Genomic DNA, 19,458 nt, shown 5'->3' on the forward strand with positions numbered 1-19,458 from the left:
GGAAAAATAAAATAAAATTAGTGATAGTGCATGATGTGACACACCATTAAAATTAATTACTGGGACTGAGAAGCAGGATATTTACAATTACATTTGTTATTTCCTCGGACAGTTGTATCTACTCATGTGGCCTTTAACCTCAAACAGACACAAAAGTATGGAATAGAAAAGGGACAGGGGAAAGATATGCCGGCCGTCACTGGCCGTCTCAGACATGTATGTAAATTATACTCAAGTATAAACCATTGGATACATATATACTGACTGAACAATCATATATAACACTTGTCAGCAGCATATTCATGCCTAACACTAACAATTGGTACTGACCTCGGCATAAAATCTGCAACACCCCATTTCCTTACAAATCAGTACCCCAATTTGTGTCGCTCGACCCGGAGTTTAAGGATCCAAAGTGCTTGCAAGCTCCACCTTATCATTAAGGCCTAATGGGCCCAGGGCTTCGGTTTGTAAAATCAACCAGGTCTCCCTTCTCAACAATAACCTGTCCCTGTTACCACCCCGTCTTGCCTTATCTACTCTCTCCAAACCCGCAAATTTTAAACCCTTGGTATCTCCTTGATGGTGTTCTTTCATATGGGCAATGAAACGGGCACAACCCCTACCACTTTTAACCGATCCTAGATGTTCCCCTACCCGTTCTTTTAGTGGACGCGTGGTTTGCCCTATGTAGAACCGTTTACAAGGGCAAAAGAGGACGTAGACCACATACTTGGTTTGGCAAGTGATTAGGTCCTTAACCATCAGACATTCCTTCCCTACTTGTACATATCTCTGAGAAATCATGCGAGGGCAGAACTTACAATGTCCACATCGGTGATTGCCTTTTAGCATACCTTTACTCAACCATGTATCTTTCCTAGGGGACCGATAGGGGATATGATGCCAGTTTGTTAGAGGAGGCATATGGAAGGGCTAAACGCCAACCCAGACGGGAGCTACTGACACCCAGGAATAAGTCCAGGTCTATGCAGGATCGCATGACCTTCACCTTTGACTATACACCTATGGCCGACACGGTTAGAAAAGCCATCTTTACTAATTGGTCGCTGATAGAGAGAGATGAGTCCCTAAAACAGATTGTGGGAGGCCCTCCGAGAGTGGCCTTTAGGAGGGCACCAACACTTGGGGACATGCTTACCCACAGTGAGTTTATTTCCCCTAGGAAAGATACATGGTTGAGTAAAGGTATGCTAAAAGGCAATCACCGATGTGGACATTGTAAGTTCTGCCCTCGCATGATTTCTCAGAGATATGTACAAGTAGGGAAGGAATGTCTGATGGTTAAGGACCTAATCACTTGCCAAACCAAGTATGTGGTCTACGTCCTCTTTTGCCCTTGTAAACGGTTCTACATAGGGCAAACCACGCGTCCACTAAAAGAACGGGTAGGGGAACATCTAGGATCGGTTAAAAGTGGTAGGGGTTGTGCCCGTTTCATTGCCCATATGAAAGAACACCATCAAGGAGATACCAAGGGTTTAAAATTTGCGGGTTTGGAGAGAGTAGATAAGGCAAGACGGGGTGGTAACAGGGACAGGTTATTGTTGAGAAGGGAGACCTGGTTGATTTTACAAACCGAAGCCCTGGGCCCATTAGGCCTTAATGATAAGGTGGAGCTTGCAAGCACTTTGGATCCTTAAACTCCGGGTCGAGCGACACAAATTGGGGTACCGATTTGTAAGGAAATGGGGTGTTGCAGATTTTATGCCGAGGTCAGTACCAATTGTTAGTGTTAGGCATGAATATGCTGCTGACAAGTGTTATATATGATTGTTCAGTCAGTATATATGTATCCAATGGTTTATACTTGAGTATAATTTACATACATGTCTGAGACGGCCAGTGACGGCCGGCATATCTTTCCCCTGTCCCTTTTCTATTCCATACTTTTGTGTCTGTTTGAGGTTAAAGGCCACATGAGTAGATACAACTGTCCGAGGAAATAACAAATGTAATTGTAAATATCCTGCTTCTCAGTCCCAGTAATTAATTTTAATGGTGTGTCACATTATGCACTATCACTAATTTTATTTTATTTTTCCACCGGTGGATGAGCTAGGGGTGGCTACCCAATGGTGACAGAAATATATGTGCCAGTCGTTTGCGATGTGCCGGCTAAAGAAGGGACTTACAGCGTTGGCGCTCTCTACTGGTGATATTTCATCCAGTGCGCGAGCTCTCCAGTGGTACGTGTGATTTACGCATGCGCTGGAGGTGAGCCGCATGACACGCGTCATTAATGACGTGTGTTTATGCGACAGTCCGTCCGCGTGCATTGTCCCTTGCCGGGCACCGTACGCATGGTGTAACTCCTCCGGCTCTCCCATTGGTGGAAACTTGAGCCCCAATCACGGCCGGCGCTGTGACGCCACTGTGGAGGCGGGGTTTCCCCGTATGTATGCAGTGGCGGGACGGCGCAGGCTTGCAGTGGAACACGGCGTGACCAAGCGTCCAGGAGGACGCGAAACGGCCGTCGCTAGGCCCACATCAGTCCCTCACTCCCACCTCCCACGCTGACAGGCCCTCACAAGGAACCGCAAGGTACTATATATGCGCAATACTTGACAAACTTTGTATGCAGTTATGGAATATGCAATGCACAGAATTCAATTTTGATGTACAACACTGACAATAAATCTACATGCTTAAGACGGAAGATGCACGCTATCTGTCTCTATATGTAGAAATGTAAAGCATATCAGGGAGTAGAACACAGAAGTGAGGGATATCAAAAAGAATGGGGGATTTTATTTATTCTGGTGCATAGTATATGGAATATTATAACCGTGTGGGACATTTATATATGGGGTATGTGTGTACGGGAGGGGGCAAATTGTGCAATAGGTTCACAGGGGTTAAGGGGTTAGGAGGGAACAGCCAGTATGGGGACGTGAGTGTGGAGACCTATGAAAGGAGGGGAGTAGGAGAATGGGAATGGTGCTAGCTGGAGTGGGTCCAGGACTTAAGTATAAGCTTATTGAAGGGTTGGAGTGCATGGTGAGACGTTTGGCTAATAATGGGAAAGATGTTGAGAGAGTGTGACTATCAGACATACTTCAGTTCAAAAGTGACTAAATACAACCATATTTTTTGATACTAATAGCCAGAAATCATGACGAAAAACAAGCGTAAATTGAGAAGGAAGATCGCACTTACCGGCTCTGTGTTCAAAGATAGCTTGGCACCTCTGTGCCATGCAACCTGCGAGTGGTGTTTATGTAGGGAGACTGAATTGTATGTCCGGTCTGGAGCGCGGGAGGGAATGGGGGGGCGTGTCATATGGGCTGAGTAGACACCAATCGGTGTCTGTTGTAGATGTAATTAATGCACTGGCAAATTGATAAGGGGGGGTCAGAGGGCAATCTGAGCGTGTTGGCGGGTGATTGGGTGCCCGCAAGGGGCAGATTAGGGTCTGATCTGATAGGTAAAAGTGACAGGGGGTGATAGGGGGTGATTGATGGGTGATTGATGGGTAATTAGTGGGTGTTTAGAGGAGAGAATAGATGTAAACAATGGATTTGGGAGGTGATCTGATGTCGGATCTGCGGGTGATCTATTGGTGTGGGTGATCAGATTGCCCGCAAGGGGCAGGTTAGGGGCTGATTGATGGGTGGCAGTGACAGGGGGTGACGGGGTAATTGATGGGTGATAAGTGATTGGCAGGTGATTGACAGGTGATCCGTGGGTTATTACAGGGAAGAACAGATGTAATTAATGCACTGGCGAATTGATAAGGGGGGGTCAGAGGGCAATCTGAGCGTGTTGGCGGGTGATTGGGTGCCCGCAAGGGGCAGATTAGGGTCTGATCTGATAGGTAAAAGTGACAGGTGGTGATAGGGGGTGATTGATGGGTAATTAGTGGGTGTTTAGAGGAGAGAATAGATGTAAACAATGGATTTGGGAGGTGATCTGATGTCGGATCTGCGGGCGATCTATTGGTGTGGGTGGGTGATCAGATTGCCCGCAAGGGGCAGGTTAGGGGCTGATTGTTGGGTGGCAGTGACAGGGGGTGATTGATGGGTGATTGATGGGTGATTGACAGGTGATTGACAGGTTATCAGGGGGGATAGAGGCATACAGTACACAGGGGGGGGGGGTCCTGGGGAGAATCTGAGGGGTGGGGGGGTGATCAGGAGGGGGCAGTGGGCAGGGGGGGGGAGATAAAAAAACAAAATAGCGTTGATAGATAGTGACAGGGAGTGATTGATGGGTTATTAGGGGGGTGATTGGGTGCAAACAGGGGTCTGGGGGGTGGGCAGGGGGGGGTCTGAGGGGTGCTGTGGGCGATCAGTGGGCGGGGGGGGCAGATCAGTGTGTTTGGGTGCAGACTAGGGTGGCTGCAGCCTGCCCTGGTGGTCCCTCCGACACTGGGACCACCAGGGCAGGAGGCAGCCTGTATAATACACTTTGTATACATTACAAAGTGTATTATACACTTTGTAGCGGCGATCGCGGGGTTAACATCCCGCCGGCGCTTCCGTATGGCCGGCGGGATGTTACGTCGGGTGGGCGGAGCCAGTTGCCGGGGGAAGCGCGCGTCATCAATGACGCGATCGCTCCCCCGGCATAGGAAAAGTACGCAACGCCCTAAGGCGTATTGCGGTCCTTAAGGCATCCACTTTGCCGCCGCCCATGGGCTGTGGGCGGTCGGCAAGTGGTTAAAGAGGCCCTGTAGTGACATATAGCAGAATGCAGTAAAGAGGCCCTGTAGTGACATATAGCAGAGTACAGTAAAGAGGCCCTGTAGTGACATGTAGCAGAATGCAGTAAAGAGGCCCTGTAGTGACATATAGTAGAATGCAGTAAAGAGGCCCTGTAGTGACATATAGCAGAATGCAGTAAAGAGACCCTGTAGTGACATATAGCAGAGTGCAGTAATGAGGCCCTGTAGCGACATATAGCAGAATGTAGTAAAGAGGCCCTGTAGTGACATATAGCAGAATGCAGTAAAGAGACCCTGTAGTGACATATAGCAGAGTGCAGTAAAGAGGCCCTGTAGTGACATATAGCAGAATGCAGTAAAGAGGCCCTGTAGTGACATGTAGCAGAATGCAGTAAAGAGGCCCTGTAGTGACATATAGCAGAATGCAGTAAAGAGGCCCTGGAGTGACATATAGCAGAATGCAGTAAAGAGGCCCTGTAGTGACATATAGCAGAATGCAGTAAAGAGGCCCTGTAGTGACATATAGCAGAATGCAGTAAATAGGTCCTGTAGTGACATATAGCAGAATGTAGTAAAGAGGCCCTGTAGTGACATATAGCAGAATACAGTAATGAGGCCCTGTAGTGACATATAGCAGAATGCAGTAAAGAGGCCCTGTAGGGACATATAGCAGAATGCAGTAAAGAGGCCCTGTAGTGACATATAGTGGAATGCAGTAAAGAGGCCCTGTAGTGACATATAGCAGAATGCAGTAAAGAGGTCCTGTAGTGACATATACTAGAATGCAGTAAAGAGGTCCTGTAGTGACATATAGCAGAATGCAGTAAAGAGGCCCTGTAGTGACATATAGCAGAATGCAGTAAAGTGGCCCTGTAGTGACATATAGCAGAATGCAGTAAAGAGGCCCTGTAGTGACATATAGTAGAATGCAGTAAAGAAGCCCTGTAGTGACCTATAGCAGAATGCAGTAAAGAGGCCCTGTAGGGACATAGAGCAGAATGCAGTAAAGAGGCCCTGTAGTGACATATAGAAGAATGCAGTAAAGAGGTCCTGTAGTGACATATAGAAGAATGCAGTAAAGAGGTCCTGTAGTGACATATAGCAGAATGCAGTAAAGAGGCCCTGTAGTGACATATAGTAGAATGCAGTAAAGAGGCCCTGTAGTGACATATAGCAGAATGCAGTAAAGAGGCCCTGTAGTGACATATAGTAGAATGCAGTAACCTGGCCCTGTAGTGACATATAGCACAATGCAGTAAAGAGGCCCCGTAGTGACATATAGCAGAATGCAGTAAAGAGGCCCTGTAGTGACATATAGCAGAATGCAGTAAAGAGGACCTTTAGTGACATATAGCAGAATGCAGTAAAGAGACCCTGTAGTGACATATAGCAGAATGCAGTAAAGAGGCCCTGTAGTGACATATAGTAGAATGCAGTAAGGAGGCCCTGTAGTGACATATAGCAGAATGCAGTAAAGAGGCCCTGTAGTGACATATAGCAGAATGCAGTAAAGAGGCCCTGTAGTGACATATAGCAGAATGCAGTAAAGAGGTCCTGTAGTGACATGTAGCAGAATGCAGTAAAGAGGCCCTGTAGTGACATATAGTAGAATGCAGTAAAGAGGCCCTGTAGTGACATATAGCAGAATGCAGTAAAGAGGCCCTGTAGTGACATATAGTAGAATGCAGTAAACTGGCCCTGTAGTGACATATAGCACAATGCAGTAAAGAGGCCCCGTAGTGACATATAGCAGAATGCAGTAAAGAGGCCCTGTAGTGACATATAGCAGAATGCAGTAAAGAGGACCTTTAGTGACATATAGCAGAATGCAGTAAAGAGACCCTGTAGTGACATATAGCAGAATGCAGTAAAGAGGCCCTGTAGTGACATGTAGCAGAAAGCAGTAAAGAGGCCCTGTAGTGACATGTAGCAGAATGCAGTAAAGAGGCCCTGTAGTGACATATAGTAGAATGCAGTAAACTGGCCCTGTAGTGACATATAGCACAATGCAGTAAAGAGGCCCCGTAGTGACATATAGCACAATGCAGTAAAGAGGCCCTGTAGTGACATATAGCAGAATGCAGTAAAAAGGCCCTGTAGTGACATATAGTAGAATGCAGTAAAGAGGCCCTGTAGTGGCATATAGCAGAATGCAGTAAAGAGGCCCTGTGGTGACATATAGCAGAATGCAGTAAAGAGGCCCTGTGGTGACATATAGCAGAATGCAGTAAAGAGACCCTGTAGTGACATATAGCAGAATGCAGTAAAGAGGCCCTGTAGTGACATGTAGCAGAATGCAGTAAAGAGGCCCTGTAGTGACATATAGTAGAATGCAGTAAACTGGCCCTGTAGTGACATATAGCACAATGCAGTAAAGAGGCCCTGTAGTGACATATAGCAGAATGCAGTAAAGAGGCCCTGTAGTGACATATAGCAGAATGCAGTAAAGAGGCCCCGTAGTGACATATAGCAGAATGCAGTAAAGAGGCCCTGTAGTGACATATAGCAGAATGCAGTAAAGAGGCCCTGTAGTGACATATAGCAGAATGCAGTAAAGAGGCCCTGTAGGGACATAGAGCAGAATGCAGTAAAGAGGCCCTGTAGTGACATATAGCAGAATGCAGTAAAGTGGCCCTGTAGTGACCTATAGCAGAATGCAGTAAAGAGGCCCTGTAGTGACATATAGTAGAATGCAGTAAAGAGGCCCTGTAGTGACATATAGCAGAATGCAGTAAAGAGGCCCTGTAGTGACATATAATAGAATGCAGTAAAGAGGCCCTGTAGTGACATGTAGCAGAATGCAGTAAAGAGGCCCTGTAGTGACATATAGCAGAATGCAGTAAAGAGGCCCTGTAGTGACATATAGTAGAATGCAGTAAAGAGGCCCTGTAGTGACATGTAGCAGAATGCAGTAAAGAGGCCCTGTAGTGACATATAGCACAATGCAGTAAAGAGGCCCCGTAGTGACATATAGCAGAATGCAGTAAAGAGGCCCCGTAGTGACATATAGCAGAATGCAGTAAAGAGGACCTTTAGTGACATATAGTAGAATGCAGTAAAGAGGCCCTGTAGTGACATATAGCAGAATGCAGTAAAGAGACCCTGTAATGACATATAGCAGAATGCAGTAAAGAGGCCCTGTAGTGACATATAGTAGAATGCAGTAAAGAGGCCCTGTAGTGACATATAGCAGAATGCAGTAAAGAGGCCCTGTAGTGACATATAATAGAATGCAGTAAAGAGGCCCTGTAGTGACATGTAGCAGAATGCAGTAAAGAGGCCCTGTAGTGACATATAGTAGAATGCAGTAAACTGGCCCTGTAGTGACATATAGCACAATGCAGTAAAGAGGCCCTGTAGTGACATATAGCAGAATGCAGTAAAGAGGCCCTGTAGTGACATATAGCAGAATGCAGTAAAGAGGCCCCGTAGTGACATATAGCAGAATGCAGTAAAGAGGCCCTGTAGTGACATATAGCAGAATGCAGTAAAGAGGCCCTGTAGTGACATATAGCAGAATGCAGTAAAGAGGCCCTGTAGGGACATAGAGCAGAATGCAGTAAAGAGGCCCTGTAGTGACATATAGCAGAATGCAGTAAAGTGGCCCTGTAGTGACCTATAGCAGAATGCAGTAAAGAGGCCCTGTAGTGACATATAGTAGAATGCAGTAAAGAGGCCCTGTAGTGACATATAGCAGAATGCAGTAAAGAGGCCCTGTAGTGACATATAATAGAATGCAGTAAAGAGGCCCTGTAGTGACATGTAGCAGAATGCAGTAAAGAGGCCCTGTAGTGACATATAGCAGAATGCAGTAAAGAGGCCCTGTAGTGACATATAGTAGAATGCAGTAAAGAGGCCCTGTAGTGACATGTAGCAGAATGCAGTAAAGAGGCCCTGTAGTGACATATAGCACAATGCAGTAAAGAGGCCCCGTAGTGACATATAGCAGAATGCAGTAAAGAGGCCCCGTAGTGACATATAGCAGAATGCAGTAAAGAGGACCTTTAGTGACATATAGTAGAATGCAGTAAAGAGGCCCTGTAGTGACATATAGCAGAATGCAGTAAAGAGACCCTGTAATGACATATAGCAGAATGCAGTAAAGAAGCCCTGTAGTGACATGTAGCAGAATGCAGTAAAGAGGCCCTGTAGTGACATATAGTAGAATGCAGTAAAGAAGCCCTGTAGTGACATATAGCAGAATGCAGTAAAGAGGCCCTGTAGTGACATATAGCAGAATGCAGTAAAGAGGCCCTGTAGTGACATATAGTAGAATGCAGTAAAGAGGCCCTGTAGTGACATATAGCAGAATGCAGTAAAGAGGCCCTGTAGTGACATATAGTAGAATGCCGTAAACTAGCCCTGTAGTGACATATAGCACAATGCAGTAAAGAGGCCCCGTAGTGACATATAGCACAATGCAGTAAAGAGGCCCTGTAGTGACATATAGCAGAATGCAGTAAAGAGGCCCTGTAGTGACATATAGCAGAATGCAGTAAAGAGACCCCGTAGTGACATATAGCAGAATGCAGTAAAGAGGCCCTGTAGTGACATGTAGCAGAATGCAGTAAAGAGGCCCTGTAGTGACATATAGCACAATGCAGTAAAGAGGCCCCGTAGTGACATATAGCAGAATGCAGTAAAGAGGCCCTGTAGTGACATATAGCAGAATGCAGTAAAGAGGACCTTTAGTGACATATAGCAGAATGCAGTAAAGAGACCCTGTAGTGACATATAGCAGAATGCAGTAAAGAAGCCCTGTAGTGACATATAGCAGAATGCAGTAAAGAGGTCCTGTAGTGACATATAGCAGAATGCAGTAAAGAGGCCCTGTAGTGACATATAGCAGAGTGCAGTAAAGAGGCCCTGTAGTGACATGTAGCAGAATGCAGTAAAGAGGCCCTGTAGTGACATATAGCAGAATGCAGTAAAGAGGCCCTGTAGTGACATATAGCAGGATGCAGTAATGAGGACCTTTAGTGACATATAGCAGAATGCAGTAAAGAGACCCTGTAGTGACATATAGCAGAATGCAGAAAAGAGGCCCTGTAGTGACATATAGCAGTATGCAGTAAGGAGGCCCTGTAGTGACATATAGCAGAATGCAGTAAAGAGGCCCTGTAGTGACCTATAGCAGAATGCAGTAAAGAGGCCCTGTAGTGACATATAGCAGAATGCAGTAAAGAGGCCCTGTAGTGACATAAAGCAGAATGCAGTAAAGAGGCCCTGTAGTGACATATAGCAGAATGCAATAAAGAGGCCCTGTAGTGACATATAGTAGAATGCAGTAAAGAGGCCCTGTAGTGACATATAGTAGAATGCAGTAAAGAGGCCCTGTAGTGACATATAGCAGAATGCAGTAAAGAGGCCCTGTAGTGACATATAGCAGAATGCAGTAAAGAGGCCCTGTAGTGACATATAGCAGAATGCAGTAAAGAGGTCCTGTAGTGACATATAGCAGAATGCAGTAAAGAGGCCCTGTAGTGACATATAGCAGAGTGCAGTAAAGAGGCCCTGTAGTGACATATAGCAGAATGCAGTAAAGAGGTCCTGTAGTGACATATAGCAGAATGCAGTAAAGAGGCCCTGTAGTGACATATAGCAGAATGCAGTAAAGAAGCCCTGTAGTGACATATAGCAGAATGCAGTAAAGAGGCCCTGTAGTGACATATAGCAGAATGCAGTAAAGAGGTCCTGTAGTGACATATAGCAGAATGCAGTAAAGAGGCCCTGTAGTGACATATAGCAGAATGCAGTAAAGAAGCCCTGTAGTGACATGTAGCAGAATGCAGTAAAGAGGCCCTGTAGTGACATATAGTAGAATGCAGTAAAGAAGCCCTGTAGTGACATATAGCAGAATGCAGTAAAGAGGCCCTGTAGTGACATATAGCAGAATGCAGTAAAGAGGCCCTGTAGTGACATATAGTAGAATGCAGTAAAGAGGCCCTGTAGTGACATATAGCAGAATGCAGTAAAGAGGCCCTGTAGTGACATATAGTAGAATGCCGTAAACTAGCCCTGTAGTGACATATAGCACAATGCAGTAAAGAGGCCCCGTAGTGACATATAGCACAATGCAGTAAAGAGGCCCTGTAGTGACATATAGCAGAATGCAGTAAAGAGGCCCTGTAGTGACATATAGCAGAATGCAGTAAAGAGACCCCGTAGTGACATATAGCAGAATGCAGTAAAGAGGCCCTGTAGTGACATGTAGCAGAATGCAGTAAAGAGGCCCTGTAGTGACATATAGCACAATGCAGTAAAGAGGCCCCGTAGTGACATATAGCAGAATGCAGTAAAGAGGCCCTGTAGTGACATATAGCAGAATGCAGTAAAGAGGACCTTTAGTGACATATAGCAGAATGCAGTAAAGAGACCCTGTAGTGACATATAGCAGAATGCAGTAAAGAAGCCCTGTAGTGACATATAGCAGAATGCAGTAAAGAGGTCCTGTAGTGACATATAGCAGAATGCAGTAAAGAGGCCCTGTAGTGACATATAGCAGAGTGCAGTAAAGAGGCCCTGTAGTGACATGTAGCAGAATGCAGTAAAGAGGCCCTGTAGTGACATATAGCAGAATGCAGTAAAGAGGCCCTGTAGTGACATATAGCAGGATGCAGTAATGAGGACCTTTAGTGACATATAGCAGAATGCAGTAAAGAGACCCTGTAGTGACATATAGCAGAATGCAGAAAAGAGGCCCTGTAGTGACATATAGCAGTATGCAGTAAGGAGGCCCTGTAGTGACATATAGCAGAATGCAGTAAAGAGGCCCTGTAGTGACCTATAGCAGAATGCAGTAAAGAGGCCCTGTAGTGACATATAGCAGAATGCAGTAAAGAGGCCCTGTAGTGACATAAAGCAGAATGCAGTAAAGAGGCCCTGTAGTGACATATAGCAGAATGCAATAAAGAGGCCCTGTAGTGACATATAGTAGAATGCAGTAAAGAGGCCCTGTAGTGACATATAGTAGAATGCAGTAAAGAGGCCCTGTAGTGACATATAGTAGAATGCAGTAAAGAGGCCCTGTAGTGACATATAGCAGAATGCAGTAAAGAGGCCCTGTAGTGACATATAGCAGAATGCAGTAAAGAGGCCCTGTAGTGACATATAGCAGAATGCAGTAAAGAGGTCCTGTAGTGACATATAGCAGAATGCAGTAAAGAGGCCCTGTAGTGACATATAGCAGAGTGCAGTAAAGAGGCCCTGTAGTGACATATAGCAGAATGCAGTAAAGAGGTCCTGTAGTGACATATAGCAGAATGCAGTAAAGAGGCCCTGTAGTGACATATAGCAGAATGCAGTAAAGAAGCCCTGTAGTGACATATAGCAGAATGCAGTAAAGAGGCCCTGTAGTGACATATAGCAGAATGCAGTAAAGAGGCCCTGTAGTGACATATAGCAGAGTGCAGTAAAGAGGCCCTGTAGTGACATGTAGCAGAATGCAGTAAAGAGGCCCTGTAGTGACATATAGCAGAATGCAGTAAAGAGGCCCTGTAGTGACATATAGCAGGATGCAGTAATGAGGACCTTTAGTGACATATAGCAGAATGCAGTAAAGAGACCCTGTAGTGACATATAGCAGAATGCAGAAAAGAGGCCCTGTAGTGACATATAGCAGTATGCAGTAAGGAGGCCCTGTAGTGACATATAGCAGAATGCAGTAAGGAGGCCCTGTAGTGACATATAGCAGAATGCAGTAAAGAGGCCCTGTAGTGACCTATAGCAGAATGCAGTAAAGAGGCCCTGTAGTGACATATAGCAGAATGCAGTAAAGAGGCCCTGTAGTGACATAAAGCACAATGCAGTAAAGAGGCCCTGTAGTGACATATAGCAGAATGCAATAAAGAGGCCCTGTAGTGACATATAGTAGAATGCAGTAAAGAGGCCCTGTAGTGACATATAGTAGAATGCAGTAAAGAGGCCCTGTAGTGACATATAGTAGAATGCAGTAAAGAGGCCCTGTAGTGACATATACTATAATGCAGTAAAGAGGCCCTGTAGTGACATATACTATAATGCAGTAAAGAGGCCCTGTAGTGACATATAGCAGAATGCAGTAAAGAGACCCTGTAGTGACATATAGCAGAATGCAGTAAAGAGGCCCTCTAGTGACATAGAGCAGAATGCAGTAAAGAGGTCCTGTAGTGACATATACTATAATGCAGTAAAGAGGCCCTGTAGTGACATATAGCAGAATGCAGTAAAGAGACCCTGTAGTGACATATAGCAGAATGCAGTAAAGAGGCCCTCTAGTGACATATAGCAGAATGCAGTAAAGAGGCCCTGTAGGGACATAGAGCAGAATGCAGTAAAGAGGCCCTGTAGTGACATATAGCAGAATGCAGTAAAGTGGCCCTGTAGTGACATATAGCAGAATGCAGTAAAGAGGCCCTGTAGTGACATATAATAGAATGCAGTAAAGAGGCCCTGTAGTGACATGTAGCAGAATGCAGTAAAGAGGCCCTGTAGTGACATATAGCAGAATGCAGTAAAGAGGCCCTGTAGTGACATATAGTAGAATGCAGTAAAGAGGCCCTGTAGTGACATATAGCAGAATGCAGTAAAGAGGTCCTGTAGTGACATATAGCAGAATGCAGTAAAGAGGCCCTGTAGTGACATATAGTAGAATGCAGTAAAGAGGCCCTGTAGTGACATATAGCAGAATGCAGTAAAGAGGCCCTGTAGTGACATATAGTAGAATGCAGTAAACTGGCCCTGTAGTGACATATAGCACAATGCAGTAAAGAGGCCCCGTAGTGACATATAGCAGAACGCAGTAAAGAGGCCCTGTAGTGACATATAGCAGAATGCAGTAAAGAGGACCTTTAGTGACATATAGCAGAATGCAGTAAAGAGACCCTGTAGTGACATATAGCAGAATGCAGTAAAGAGGCCCTGTAGTGACATGTAGCAGAATGCAGTAAAGAGGCCCTGTAGTGACATATAGTAGAATGCAGTAAAGAGGCCCTGTAGTGACATATAGCAGAATGCAGTAAAGAGGCCCTGTAGTGACATATAGTAGAATGCAGTAAACTGGCCCTGTAGTGACATATAGCACAATGCAGTAAAGAGGCCCCGTAGTGACATATAGCAGAATGCAGTAAAGAGGCCCTGTAGTGACATATAGCAGAATGCAGTAAAGAGGACCTTTAGTGACATATAGCAGAATGCAGTAAAGAGACCCTGTAGTGACATATAGCAGAATGCAGTAAAGAGGCCCTGTAGTGACATGTAGCAGAAAGCAGTAAAGAGGCCCTGTAGTGACATATAGCAGAATGCAGTAAAGAGGCCCTGTAGTGACATATAGTAGAATGCAGTAAACTGGCCCTGTAGTGACATATAGCACAATGCAGTAAAGAGGCCCCGTAGTGACATATAGCACAATGCAGTAAAGAGGCCCTGTAGTGACATATAGCAGAATGCAGTAAAGAGGCCCTGTAGTGGCATAAAGCAGAATGCAGTAAAGAGGCCCTGTGGTGACATATAGCAGAATGCAGTAAAGAGGCCCTGTAGTGACATTTAGCAGAATGCAGTAAAGAGGCCCTGTAGTGACATATAGCAGAATGCAGTAAAGAGGACCTTTAGTGACATATAGCAGAATGCAGTAAAGAGACCCTGTAGTGACATATAGCAGAATGCAGTAAAGAGGCCCTGTAGTGACATATAGCAGAATGCAGTAAAGAGGACCTTTAGTGACATATAGCAGAATGCAGTAAAGAGGCCCTGTAGTGACATGTAGCAGAATGCAGTAAAGAGGCCCTGTAGTGACATATAGTAGAATGCAGTAAACTGGCCCTGTAGTGACATATAGCACAATGCAGTAAAGAGGCCCCGTAGTGACATATAGCAGAATGCAGTAAAGAGGCCCTGTAGTGACATATAGCAGAATGCAGTAAAGAGGACCTTTAGTGACATATAGCAGAATGCAGTAAAGAGACCCTGTAGTGACATATAGCAGAATGCAGTAAAGAAGCCCTGTAGTGACATATAGCAGAATGCAGTAAAGAGGTCCTGTAGTGACATATAGCAGAATGCAGTAAAGAGGCCCTGTAGTGACATATAGCAGAGTGCAGTAAAGAGGCCCTGTAGTGACATGTAGCAGAATGCAGTAAAGAGGCCCTGTAGTGACATATAGCAGAATGCAGTAAAGAGGCCCTGTAGTGACATATAGCAGGATGCAGTAATGAGGACCTTTAGTGACATATAGCAGAATGCAGTAAAGAGACCCTGTAGTGACATATAGCAGAATGCAGAAAAGAGGCCCTGTAGTGACATATAGCAGTATGCAGTAAGGAGGCCCTGTAGTGACATATAGCAGAATGCAGTAAAGAGGCCCTGTAGTGACCTATAGCAGAATGCAGTAAAGAGGCCCTGTAGTGACATATAGCAGAATGCAGTAAAGAGGCCCTGTAGTGACATAAAGCAGAATGCAGTAAAGAGGCCCTGTAGTGACATATAGCAGAATGCAATAAAGAGGCCCTGTAGTGACATATAGTAGAATGCAGTAAAGAGGCCCTGTAGTGACATATAGCAGAATGCAGTAAAGAGGCCCTGTAGTGACATATAGCAGAATGCAGTAAAGAGGTCCTGTAGTGACATATAGCAGAATGCAGTAAAGAGGCCCTGTAGTGACATATAGCAGAGTGCAGTAAAGAGGCCCTGTAGTGACATATAGCAGAATGCAGTAAAGAGGTCCTGTAGTGACATATAGCAGAATGCAGTAAAGAGGCCCTGTAGTGACATATAGCAGAATGCAGTAAAGAAGCCCTGTAGTGACATATAGCAGAATGCAGTTAAGAGGCCCTGTAGTGACATATAGCAGAATGCAGTAAAGAGATCCTGTAGTGACATATAGCAGAATGCAGTAAAGAGGCCCTGTAGTGACATATAGCAGAGTGCAGTAAAGAGGCCCTGTAGTGACATGTAGCAGAATGCAGTAAAGAGGCCCTGTAGTGACATATAGCAGAATGCAGTAAAGAGGCCCTGTAGTGACATATAGCAGGATGCAGTAATGAGGACCTTTAGTGACATATAGCAGAATGCAGTAAAGAGACCCTGTAGTGACATATAGCAGAATGCAGAAAAGAGGCCCTGTAGTGACATATAGCAGTATGCAGTAAGGAGGCCCTGTAGTGACATATAGCAGAATGCAGTAAGGAGGCCCTGTAGTGACATATAGCAGAATGCAGTAAAGAGGCCCTGTAGTGACCTATAGCAGAATGCAGTAAAGAGGCCCTGTAGTGACATATAGCAGAATGCAGTAAAGAGGCCCTGTAGTGACATAAAGCAGAATGCAGTAAAGAGGCCCTGTAGTGACATATAGCAGAATGCAATAAAGAGGCCCTGTAGTGACATATAGTAGAATGCAGTAAAGAGGCCCTGTAGTGACATATAGTAGAATGCAGTAAAGAGGCCCTGTAGTGACATATAGTAGAATGCAGTAAAGAGGCCCTGTAGTGACATATACTATAATGCAGTAAAGAGGCCCTGTAGTGACATATACTATAATGCAGTAAAGAGGCCCTGTAGTGACATATAGCAGAATGCAGTAAAGAGACCCTGTAGTGACATATAGCAGAATGCAGTAAAGAGGCCCTCTAGTGACATAGAGCAGAATGCAGTAAAGAGGTCCTGTAGTGACATATAGCAGAATGCAGTAAAGAGGCCCTGTAGTGACATATAGCAGAATGCAGTAAAGAGGCCCTGTAGGGACATAGAGCAGAATGCAGTAAAGAGGCCCTGTAGTGACATATAGCAGAATGCAGTAAAGTGGCCCTGTAGTGACCTATAGCAGAATGCAGTAAAGAGGCCCTGTAGTGACATATAGTAGAATGCAGTAAAGAGGCCCTGTAGTGACATATAGCAGAATGCAGTAAAGAGGCCCTGTAGTGACATATAATAGAATGCAGTAAAGAGGCCCTGTAGTGACATGTAGCAGAATGCAGTAAAGAGGCCCTGTAGTGACATATAGCAGAATGCAGTAAAGAGGCCCTGTAGTGACATATAGTAGAATGCAGTAAAGAGGCCCTGTAGTGACATATAGCAGAATGCAGTAAAGAGGTCCTGTAGTGACATATAGCAGAATGCAGTAAAGAGGCCCTGTAGTGACATATAGTAGAATGCAGTAAAGAGGCCCTGTAGTGACATATAGCAGAATGCAGTAAAGAGGCCCTGTAGTGACATATAGTAGAATGCAGTAAACTGGCCCTGTAGTGACATATAGCACAATGCAGTAAAGAGGCCCCGTAGTGACATATAGCAGAATGCAGTAAAGAGGCCCTGTAGTGACATATAGCAGAATGCAGTAAAGAGGACCTTTAGTGACATATAGCAGAATGCAGTAAAGAGACCCTGTAGTGACATATAGCAGAATGCAGTAAAGAGGCCCTGTAGTGACATGTAGCAGAATGCAGTAAAGAGGCCCTGTAGTGACATATAGCACAATGCAGTAAAGAGGCCCCGTAGTGACATATAGCAGAATGCAGTAAAGAGGCCCTGTAGTGACATATAGCAGAATGCAGTAAAGAGGTCCTGTAGTGACATATAGCAGAATGCAGTAAAGAGGCCCTGTAGTGACATATAGCAGAGTGCAGTAAAGAGGCCCTGTAGTGACATGTAGCAGAATGCAGTAAAGAGGCCCTGTAGTGACATATAGCAGAATGCAGTAAAGAGGCCCTGTAGTGACATATAGCAGGATGCAGTAAAGAGGACCTTTAGTGACATATAGCAGAATGCAGTAAAGAGACCCTGTAGTGACATATAGCAGAATGCAGAAAAGAGGCCCTGTAGTGACATATAGCAGTATGCAGTAAGGAGGCCCTGTAGTGACATATAGCAGAATGCAGTAAAGAGGCCCTGTAGTGACCTATAGCAGAATGCAGTAAAGAGGCCCTGTAGTGACATATAGCAGAATGCAATAAAGAGGCCCTGTAGTGACATATAGTAGAATGCAGTAAAGAGGCCCTGTAGTGACATATAGTAGAATGCAGTAAAGAGGCCCTGTAGTGACATATAGTAGAATGCAGTAAAGAGGCCCTGTAGTGACATATACTATAATGCAGTAAAGAGGCCCTGTAGTGACATATACTATAATGCAGTAAAGAGGCCCTGTAGTGACATATAGCAGAATGCAGTAAAGAGACCCTGTAGTGACATATAGCAGAATGCAGTAAAGAGGCCCTCTAGTGACATAGAGCAGAATGCAGTAAAGAGGCCCTGTAGTGACATATAGCAGAATGCAGTAAAGTGGCCCTGTAGTGACATATAGCAGAATGCAGTAAAGAGGCCCTGTAGTGACCTATAGTAGAATGCAGTAAAGAGGCCCTGTAGTGACATATAGCAGAATGCAGTAAAGTGGCCCTGTAGTGACATATAGCAGAATGCAGTAAAGAGGTCCTGTAGTGACGTATAGTAGAATGCAGTAAAGAGGCCCTGTAGTGACATATAGCAGTATGCAGTAAAGAGGCCCTGTAGTGACATATAGCAGAATGCAGTAAAGAGGCCCTGTAGTGACATATAGCAGAATGCAGTAAAGAGGCCCTGTAGTGACATATAGCAGAATGCAGTAAAGAGGACCTTTAGTGACATATAGCAGAATGCAGTAAAGAGACCCTGTAGTGACATATAGCAGAATGCAGTAAAGAGGCCCTGTAGTGACATGTAGCAGAATGCAGTAAAGAGGCCCTGTAGTGACATATAGCAGAATGCAGTACAGAGGCCCTGTAGTGACATATAGCAGAATGCAGTAAAGAGGCCCTGTAGTGACATATAGCAGAATGCAGTACAGAGGCCCTGTAGTGACATATAGCAGAATGCAGTAAAGAGGCCCTGTAGTGATATATAATAGAATGCAGTAAAGAGGCCCTGTAGTGACATGTAGCAGAATGCAGTAAAGAGGCCCTGTAGTGACATATAGCAGAATGCAGTAAAGAGGCCCTGTAGTGACATATAGTAGAATGCAGTAAACTGGCCCTGTAGTGACATATAGCACAATGCAGTAAAGAGGCCCCGTAGTGACATATAGCACAATGCAGTAAAGAGGCCCTGTAGTGACATATAGCAGAATGCAGTAAAGAGGACCTTTAGTGACATATAGCAGAATGCAGTAAAGAGACCCTGTAGTGACATATAGCAGAATGCAGTAAAGAGGCCCTGTAGTGACATGTAGCAGAACGCAGTAAAGAGGCCCTGTAGTGACATATAGTAGAATGCAGTAAACTGGCCCTGTAGTGACATATAGCACAATGCAGTAAAGAGGCCCCGTAGTGACATATAGCAGAATGCAGTAAAGAGGCCCTGTAGTGACATATAGCAGAATGCAGTAAAGAGGACCTTTAGTGACATATAGCAGAATGCAGTAAAGAGGACCTTTAGTGACATATAGCAGAATGCAGTAAAGAGACCCTGTAGTGACATATAGCAGAATGCAGTAAAGAAGCCCTGTAGTGACATGTAGCAGAATGCAGTAAAGAGGCCCTGTAGTGACATATAGAAGAATGCAGTAAAGAGGTCCTGTAGTGACATATAGCAGGATGCAGTAAAGAGGACCTTTAGTGACATATAGCAGAATGCAGTAAAGAGACCCTGTAGTGACATATAGTAGAATGCAGTAAAGAGGCCCTGTAGTGACATATAGTAGAATGCAGTAAAGAGGCCCTGAAGTGACATATACTATAATGCAGTAAAGAGGCCCTGTAGTGACATATACTATAATGCAGTAAATAGGCCCTGTAGTGACATATAGCAGAGTGCAGTAAAGAGGCCCTGTA

The 19,458-nt window shown here is 44.9% G+C and overlaps 1 protein-coding gene across 1 annotated transcript in view; it reads right to left on the minus strand.

Annotated features, from left to right (window-relative positions):
* Positions 1–19,458, minus strand: part of ACP2 (acid phosphatase 2, lysosomal) — a 134,002-nt gene that overhangs the window by 100,139 nt on the left and 14,405 nt on the right. The window lies entirely within an intron of this gene.

This window comes from Hyperolius riggenbachi, chromosome 11 (genome assembly GCF_040937935.1).
Source record: "Hyperolius riggenbachi isolate aHypRig1 chromosome 11, aHypRig1.pri, whole genome shotgun sequence".
NCBI classification, from domain to species: domain Eukaryota; kingdom Metazoa; phylum Chordata; class Amphibia; order Anura; family Hyperoliidae; genus Hyperolius; species Hyperolius riggenbachi.